This window comes from Sciurus carolinensis, chromosome 3, assembly GCF_902686445.1.
Source record: "Sciurus carolinensis chromosome 3, mSciCar1.2, whole genome shotgun sequence".
Lineage (NCBI taxonomy): Eukaryota > Metazoa > Chordata > Mammalia > Rodentia > Sciuridae > Sciurus > Sciurus carolinensis.
The window spans coordinates 90282056-90292140 of NC_062215.1; the positions used below are offsets into that span (position 1 = coordinate 90282056).

The window sequence follows — 10085 nt, forward strand, 5'->3', positions numbered from 1 at the left end:
ATTGTGATTTTTATTTCTTGCTGTCAATTATTTCACCAAGTGTAGGAGTTTCTACTCTATAACTACAGGAGACAAAGGTCTCTTTAAATGCAACCACAGGTACATTCTGGCTTTTACATCATGCTTCTGAGTTGGTGGTTGACTGACTCAAGACAGTCACTTTCAGCCTCACTGCATTAACAGCATCAAGAAAATCCAAATTCCTTTTCATTGAGATTAGAGCCATTTTTCCAGCACTTGAGAGAAGGAAAAAGTCAGTGGCACTATTTCTACCTCTATTCCATCCCAATTTTCCACAAATGAGAGTCCTAGAAACTGTAATATGATGGCATCCCAAGAGTTCCCAACAGCAGCAGTCTCCTTTGATCCATCTGGCCAGCAAATGATCCCATTTTTTAATCCCTTCCTGAGGATGATCTTCTTAGGAAAACTGGCATAGTAGTTTCTCATAAAAAAAATTATTCTAGTTTGGGTGGCCCAGAAAGATTTAAATGCAATTAGAAGTTCAGGGAACATCATCGGGAAAAGGGGAAAATGATAGTGGGGAGAGAAAGGCAAGCAGTCAAAAAGAAATACATTATTAAGCTTCAGAGACAGGGAACTGGATGTTAATATGATGGGAAAACTCTAAAGCACAAAACACACCTTGGAATTATCCTTAATGAGTTACAAAGGAACAGGGAGATTTGTATTCTAACTTTCAGGATTCTTTGAGGGGGGGCTCATCTCAGGAGTGTTTATTCCCTGGAAATGGGGTTTTGCCAAGCAGAAGGGCATCATGACCTTTCTGAACTTCCAGATGTAGGCACTGGCCATTGGAAATCATCCAGAGCATGTTGAAATGCTGGAATTTAAGGGAGATAGATGGGACACAGACAACATCTGCTACATTAACACTTTGAAGGATGAAAATGTTAAACACTTTTGACTTAAACTAAATACTATAACTTAGTCCTGGCTCAAATTCTGTTGCCTTCTTTAAGTACAAGTACTAGGACTGCACATAAGGCCTGGATGTCCCACAAGCAATTTCTTAGGTTGTTGTTTCATTTCCTCTGCACTAAACCATAGTCATGAGGAAAAATCTAGTAGCTATGGAGTCATTCAGGCTGAACTTTGAATATGAGATATCTTGCTTGTTATCTTGGATACGTTTCTGAGAACTAGATAAGTCTTGGATAATTTTCTGAAAGCTAGATAACCCAGTTTTCCAATAGAAGTTATAGTACTCCTCCTATGTTCAAATTTACAATTAAGTGAGCACCAAAGAGAATATGGAAAGTACGTTAGCATTTTCAGAATGACTGATCCAGAATATTCTAAGAGAGAGGGTAACAAGAAACAGACCAGTTTCAAAGAATGCCACCAGCAAATGAAACCCCTGCAAGTGATTGGATAAACTAGAAGGTGGAACCAAACAAGAATTTGTACACAGAGTCTGGAACAAAAGCAACTCCCAAAATGTACCCTGTACCCCAGATTCCTTTTTTCACAGAGTTGCAGGGAAAAATGTTTAAATTAAGTTTGTTGCAGCTGCTCTGTCAGGAACTTACCAAGCGCTTCAGCCATTGGAGCAATTAAAAAAAATTGCACAGAAGGTAATTAAAAGCCTTACTGGTTCTTGCGATTAGACTGACATTTTAAATGCCTCTGGATGTTTTATTGTGCCAATAACCTATTTCCCTCGTCTCCAAGAGAAATACAACTGACATCAGTAATTTACCTAAATACTCTACAGGTAACATGTGCCAAATACAAACCTGCACTAAATTAGGGCCAGAATTCTCCTCTGTGCATTCTATATGATACATCTTAATGGGAAAACTGCTATTTGCAAATTCCTTCTATATGTATGTTTTCAATGTTCACAGCCCTCTTTCCTTAGCTCTGAAAACACAGCCTAATGATCACAGCTAGCTGAAATACATCAGACAGGGCAGGGCAGGGCAGTTATTTCCAATGTCCACCTGGACATACAGGGAGATAAGGTTCATGGTTTTGGAGGACAGAGTCTTATTTTGTCTTCATTATTGAATGATGATGATTTATTGGAGAATGTGAATTCTTTACTAGGCTATTCAGGCCAAGGGAATTCTGCCTTCCTTTAGTCTAAACCCTTAACTGAGAATTAGAACATGGGTTTGTTATTTTGAAAATAGGATAATAAAAATTTTGTCAAATGATTAGATTTAGGAAACCAACCTGGCTCATGGACTGGGAAATTGAGAATGTTTCCTAATCTGGAAATTAGTTTCTCTAAATTTTCTAAAATTCTTTTGAAGAAGGGTTCCAGAAGAGTTGAAAGCTCTTGGCTATGGTAGGCCACACATTTTTCCTAGGAAATGCAAGCATACAAAAAAACTAAAAACAGACAAAATAGGAGGAACAAGGGAATTGAAAGGGGGCTAGATTATTTCTTCATAATGAGACTTTATGAAAAAATAAGAGTTAAAGTCACTCTCAAAACACAAAACTCAGGCAAAAAGAAAACCATATGCTGCCCAAGTTTCTTCTCAGCAGATACTGAACGCTAAGAATGAACTAATTTTTAAGCATATCTCTTCAGACTTTTTAGGAGAAACAACATTTTAATTTGCTCTCTTAATTTCTCCCTGTGTGATTTATCTTTTCTAGTGTACTGAATAATCTAAAGCCAATATACATAGCTCTCCTACTCAAGCAGCCTTTTTATGCAGGTATGTGGTAATGTTCTCCAGGGATTCCCTGTTCCTTCCATAGCCCTTACTTCCTCTGTGTAGTAAAGACACACAGGTGACATCTTCAATTCTTCAGGCTCAGAGACCAGTGGCAGCAAAACTGAAGACTTTCGACAAGAATTTGTATATAGATTTTGTAACAGAGTAAGCAAGAGTAAAGAGCATCAGTGGGGCATGTTGACACACACCTGTAATCCCAGCAACTGGCAAGTTGGAGGCCAGCCTCAGCAATTTAGTGAGACTTTATCTCAAAATAAAAAATAGAAAAGGGTTGGGGTAAAGTTTAGTGGTTAAATAAATAAGCAAACCCTGGATTCAATTCCCAGTACTCCCTTCAAATCATCAGATTACTTTTAATGGTTAAAATAAAATGCACAGATCTTATGACCTGATGAGGAACTTTCAAAAGGCATTATGAAGGACAAAATAAATGCTCAAAACCTATCAAATAGGAATTAGCATGTACACTGTGAGGATGTAAAAGGCAATGGATACAAATTCCTTAATGCCATTAAATGGAGTTACTACATAGAGCAATATTCTCCCCAGCACTACGGGCAAGAGGCCCCTACTGACAATAACAACAATAATCAGAGGGAGGAGTTCCTGGGCTTGTTGAGCAGCTTCTTTTGCCACATATATGACTTTTTATTATATGTCTTAATATATTCTTACAACTATCCCAGAGACACTGGTTACTTACCTGCTTCCTCCCCCCACTCCATGCATATAACTAGAACATAAAGGACATTCTCTCATTCTCTCTATTGGTGCACTATAATTATATATAATACTGGGATTCATCATTACATATTCATACATGCACACAATAGAATAATATAACTTGGTCAATTTGGTACCTCCCTTTTTCCTCCCTGCCTCTCTCTGGTCCCCTTCCTCTCCTTTACTGATCTCCCCTAAAGGACATACTTAATACGTAAGGACATCCTTATTAGCCCTGGTGAATCAAATCAGTTCCCCACAGCCTACTTACCAGGTGATCTGTACATCTGCAGGACCATGCACTGGTATATTCCCACAGATATTTGTAGGTATGGGTACTTTATACAGAAGTTGGCAGCAAAAGAAGGTTATAAAACCTACTCCTATAGAAATTTTTCAGAAAAGGATAAATTGCAATTAACTCAAGATGATTAATGAGAGAGAAAGATATACATTCTTATTTCACTAAACAGAGTGAAAAAAATAAATAAAAGTGGGTTTAATTCAGTAGTGAAAATTTGGAGGACCATCTTGTTTTGAAAAAAAAAATTGATTTGAATAAATTTTCATTTGCATAATTTAGTGTTGTAAAATTAGGAAAGTCATCTAAGCATAATGTAAGAACAAACTGGTTTCTCGACATACTGCATGGTCAAATAATAACATAACATCTCAAAAATATTGAGTTTATTTGATTATGCAGGTCAACAAGAGATAGTGATACTTGTACAATGTTATCCTAATTTCAAATTAATTGGTTAAATTCTTTTTGTTAGGTGTGAAAACAGCAGTCTTATATACACAGAAAATATTTTAAGTGAAAAATTAAACCTCACAAATGATAATTTCTATCAAAATTTCCAAAGGATTTGGCTTATATTAAATATGCAGGGACATTGAAGATTGGTTTAAATTAACAAATCCCTTTAAGCCCATTACGTGGAAAATGTTCAAGAATACATTTGAAGAATTTAACTTCAGATGTGTAAACTCCTTATTTATAAATGCAAGTCTAAAATGAAATGAGCAATCAAATTTATAAACAATATTTTCAAAATACTTGCTAGTAGCCAGACACAGTGGTGGACTCCTATAATCCCAGTAACTCAGGAGGCCAAAGTAGGAGGATTCCAAGTTGAAGGTCAGCTTGGGCAACTTAGTGAGAACCTGTCTCAAAATAAATAAGAAGGGCTGGGGATGTAACTCAGTGATAGAACACCCTTGAGTTCAATCCATGGTATCAAAGGGAAAAAATGAGAAAAAAAAAAATGCTAGGAAGTATTAATAATAGGTAAGCAATGCATGCATAAAATGTAGAGAATGCTAGAACTAGGTATGGATAGAATTCAGCCACACTAAAGGGCATGTAAAAATTCATTTTCTTTTTGCACCCAAACCATCTGTATTCTTGAAGTGGATCTGAAAATTGCAAATGTGCTAACCTATCCATAACAGGGTTATCCAAACAGAGTCAAAAGTGTGTGTGTGTGTGTAAAGAATTATTATTATAAGGAATTGGCTTATGTAGTTGTGGAGTCTGACAAGTCTCATGATATACAGTCAGCAAGCTGAAGATCTAGAAAAGAACCTGATGATGTAGCTTCAGTTTGAATATGGTAGGCTCTAGGGAAAAGTCAATGTTTCATTTTGAGCTTGAAGGCAGGAAAAACTCAATGTCCAGCTCAAGGCAGTCCGGATAAAGGAGTTCCTTCTCGCTCCAATTAAGGCTAGGGATAGCCTTTTTGCTTTATTCAGGATTGACTGATTGGAAAGGCTCACCCACATTATGGAGGCAATCTCCTTTAACTGTTCTACCTATTCAAATGTTAATCTCATTGAAAGCACCCTCACAGACATACCCAGAATAATGCTTGGCCAAATATGTGAGTATCCCTTAACCCAGTCAAATTGACACATAAATTAATCACTTTACTTGTAAGCCAATAATCAGAAAAGTTTAAAAAGTTTTGTACAGACATTGGCACAGTTCCTTGTACTTATAATCCAGTTACACTGAAGGACCTGTCATAGAGTATAGGAATGGTAAAATACCCAGAGTGAATAAGACAGAATGTGATGTACTCATAGAGCTCTATGAATAGTTTCCTCATTAATAAAATGAGGATTAAGAAGCCAGCCATTCTGCAAGCTTGTTATTAAGATTAGATTCAGTATGTAAAGTGTTGTTCATAGAACTCATAGTAGGCACCCAATAAATAGAAGATGAAGGCAATGACTCCTTTCAAAGGCAGACTCCTTCCAAAGTAGTTTGCACCAGGTGAAGTGAAAATTTGTGTAGAATGCTTAAGTGTTGACAACATGAAAGGTGGTCATTTTCCCAGCCGAGCAATAGACTTCCCTGGATGTCTTTTTGTGCCATCAGAAGACACCGCACATTCTGAACATTTTGCTGTGAACATATGGATCTTAGGGACATTTCCCAGACTATAAGCACCATTTTCCAATTTGAAGTTTCTCTTCCTTTCCTGTTTTCCCTTCAGTTTCTGGACTTTTGCAGCCTTCCTGAGCCCTAGGGAGTGACTGCTCCTCTCAGCATTCTGACTCTCCTCAATGTGAATTTCTATTCCGAAAACCGCTCCTCAGATTAGACCCCACATGCACATACTGGAGCCCAGGCTTCTCCCCTACACCCCACGCTCCCTCCGAGCTTGTGTTTCATGGTGCTCCTGCCTCTTCTGGCAGGGGGCCAGACAACAGAGTGCTAGATATTAAATTAAAACAAACAACAACAACAACAATAAAAGTAGAGTTTTCCCTGCTCAAAGTAGTGTTTTCTGCTTGGCAAAGAGATCTAGTCCTAGCAGTTAAGAATGTAATTGGCTCAGGTGACGTAACATTGGAGAATTGGATCACTTCACAGGTGCGTCTTGGGTTACTTTATAACATGCAGAAAGGGACAGGATATCTCTGTAAGCTTGACTCACATCCGACATTTTTCCTCCCAGTATTTGGGAATTGTTTTAAATGAATATCACCTGGGTCTTTTTATCTTCCCTCACTTTGAAATTTATTTCTCACCCTTCTCATTCAAAAATGAAAGTCCTGAGGGCCTGTCATGATAACAGATGTTTTGTTCCTTTACATTTTAAAATTAACATAGCACTTGAGTCATAGCCTCTGAGGGCTGTGGAGAAGAAACATGAGCTTGGTACACATGAAAACAATACAACTAGACGAAAAGTTATTTTAAAAACCAAGAAATTCATTCAATTCTGTCAAAACACAATAATTACCATTTCTAGCCAGGCTGTCTGAGAAAAGTAGCAAATAGTGTTTTGTGAAAGAAAATGGTTGCTCTCCATAAGGTTACACCCACACAGCCAGAGGGAATAATAACACTTGATATAAAGAGTAGCTGAACTGAATGCAGGTAAACTTAGATTCTTCATGTAATTTACCTATCCCTGAGATGTCTTTTTTGGGGGGAGGTGGGTACTGGGGATTGAAGTCAGGGCCACTAGACCACTGAGCCTCATCCTGGGCCCTATTTTGTATTTCATTTAGACACAAATTCTCACTGAGTTGCTTAGCACCTGGCTAAATTGCTGAGGCTTTCTTTGAACTGGAGATCCTCCTGGCTCAACCTCCCAAGCCACTGGAATTACAGGCATACGCCACCATGCTCAGCTTGAGATAAGTCTTTTTTTTTTTTTTCCCCCAAGTCAATGCTATTTATTATACACGTTGAATAACCTCTGAGACCCAAGGGCTCCCACAGTGAGTTTGTTTGCTTGGTTGTATTTTTTGGTTTTTGGTTTTTTGTTTTCCATTTTCTTTTTTGCCTCAAATAGGTTCTTCCAAGAGCCTGCTCGCAAGGAAGATAAAAACAAAGAAATCTTCAGTAAAATGAAACAAACTGGAGAGGGTGAAATAGTCCACATCTGAAGAACAATGTTGAAAAACTCACCAGACACAAACCACACCAAACACTCACCCCATTTAATTTCCTGTTACATTCGTTAAAGAAACCAAGAACATCAGGCCCCAGGGCAGCAACGCTCTGAGATTCCAGCTCAGGCTCCCCTCTTTGTGACAGATTCATGCACACAATCCACACATGACATTGACCCAGGCAGAAGTACACATGCATGCGCAGGAGGAGGCTAGAGAGCCATAGTGCAGGATGGGAGGCAGGGCTGGTCAAGAATATGTCATCGGCTGGAAAATGGGAACCCAGAAAACCCTTCTGTTACAGGTTGAACAAGTCAAAATTAAAACAAAGGCAGAACACAGAATAAAAGTAGGATGCTCAGACAAGAGGTTAGATAGATGAAGAGGGAAAGATGCAGAGGGAGTTTTGGGAAAGCAGTCTCAGAAGGGGAGACCTTTCTTTATTGGGAACTCAGATGGGCAAAGATCTTGTGACTCCAGTGATATACTGAAACTAAAGGAATATGCCACAGCATTACCTCTGCATCCTGTGCCTCCCCCATGGTAGAGGGAAGCCACAAACACCCAACCCTTAGTCCTGCCCACTGATGCTCTTAAGGACTTTCCCCAGTACCCAAAAAGAAACGATCCCCTAACACAGTTAGGTCCAGCATAGGTCAAACTTAGGCCAAGCACAGAAAGCCTCAGTAACTCTTCTTGGTGGAACCAAAGCCAGAGAAGCCCATCACAGCTGCCATCTCATCATCCTCTTCAAATGTCAAGTCTTCCTCTGCCCTCCTCTTCTTCTCCTTCTATTTCTCTTTCTTATATGCTTTAGCCTTTTCCTCCTCTTCTCTGAGCTCCTTCATCCTTTCTTCAAAATCATAATCTTTCTGCTTCTCTTCCATCTTCTTCTTGTTGACTTCAAAACGTCTCTTCACCTGATCCAGGTTGGAGCATTCCACACCCATAGACATACCCAGGTTTCGCTGATGTTTCTTTCCATTAATGTGATCTAGGAAGTTGATAGTCTTTCACCACACAGTCACAGACATTGCAGTAATATCCTCCCATCTCAGACTGTGGGGTGGTCTTGATAAAGACAATTGTCTTCCCAAGCTTAGATTCCAAGTCCACTTTGTAGTCCCTGTGCCGCAGGAGTTCCCACTTGGCTGGCTGCACTGGTTTTCCATCCTACTTTTCTCTCTCTTCTGTGAGCCTCTTCTCAGCGAGCTTCTCGTATTCATCTTTGTCCCACTTTCGGTGAAAGTCCAAGTTTTTTGGCCTGCTGCCTGACACCATCTTCACAGCCGAGGTAAGTCTTATTTGGTCATTATCGTTTTTCTCAAAGTGTATTTCATAAGAAACTAGCCTTTTTGAGATTTCATAAGGAAAAGAACAAGGGTACTGTAGACACTGGTATTTGGAAAATTATATATCTTATAGCTGTCAACCTGGAGATATATACTTATTAACATGTTAACGTCATTGAGAACACCTGTGACAAATGGATCTGATGGATTTAACTCAGTGTTGTTTCTAAAACAATATAGTTTTTGACAATATAGTTTTATTTTGTAGCAATTTATTTATTGCCAGAACTCTATTATTTCTATGGTATATTTCCCAATCATTTCATTCTTGTTTTATTATTTCAGTAACCATAAATATATTTGTAATTTTTTTAAAAAGTAAAAACAATTTAAATTTAGCTGGCTTCTAGTAATTTATTACTCATTAGGAGCTACTATGTTTGTTTTACCTAAATTTACCTCTCTACAAGGTACCCCATGCCTCGACTATTCTAGGATTTTATTAAACATAAATTTGTTTATTTCCCTCATGACATGTATAATTGTTGTTATTGCTATTATATTAGATAATAAAGCCTTTAACAATTTCATGTTCAGCATCATCAACATTCTCACAGCTATTATTTGTTAACCACCTTCTATATGTCAAGGAGTATGTTAAGTGTATTATGTACACTTAATACCACCATTGTGGCAACAATTATGCATTACATTTGCCATTCTTAGGTGAACACTAGGTGAAGCTTATCTAGTTTGCTTGAGTCCTGATAGATATAACTGGCAAACACTCAAATCCCCATCTGGCTTCAAAACTAGGATCTCATGCACATGACTTAAGATTTTAGTGTGTCTCCACATGGGCTCAAGGAAGCTTACAACTCACCCAAAAGAAGAGGTAAGATACCTTTAAAACAAACAAAGAATAAAGTTTCTTATTAACATAGCAAAAGGTCTCTCCTCAGCCCAACTACACCCAGACACAAGGGCTCCATGCATCTCGCATCTGAATAATTACATTTCTTCTGGTTTCCCTCCAGAGACCTAGTTAAACATGTTCAGTCCATTCCTGATTTGGCTCTAGGGTTTAATTTTGTGTTCTCCTTTCTACCTTTGAAGTCTTAGTTCTGATTCAATATCCTTATATTTGACCTGTTGTTTGGCATGCTATCCTTTATTCACAAATGGATCCTCCAGTATTATCTCTGACTTTATTGGAAAGTCTACACACAGTTTTCTTTTTGAACACAGACTCAGCTTCATCACCCAGTAGCTTCCTCATCATTATAAGGGTATTTTCCAGACTGGGAGATCTTTACTGCCACTACCTGATCTCCATGTCTGCATAGTCCTAACTGTATATCCTAACTACATTAACCCTGGGCCTGAGAAGTCCATCCAAATCTCCTTGACTATTTTGCAGACTCTTTTTTCAGTATTTTCC

The 10085-nt window shown here is 38.3% G+C and overlaps 1 pseudogene; it reads right to left on the reverse strand.

Annotated features, from left to right (window-relative positions):
* Positions 1 to 8035: 8035 nt before the first annotated feature.
* Positions 8036 to 8633, reverse strand: LOC124978868 (zinc finger matrin-type protein 2-like; annotated as a pseudogene).
* Positions 8634 to 10085: the final 1452 nt, after the last annotated feature.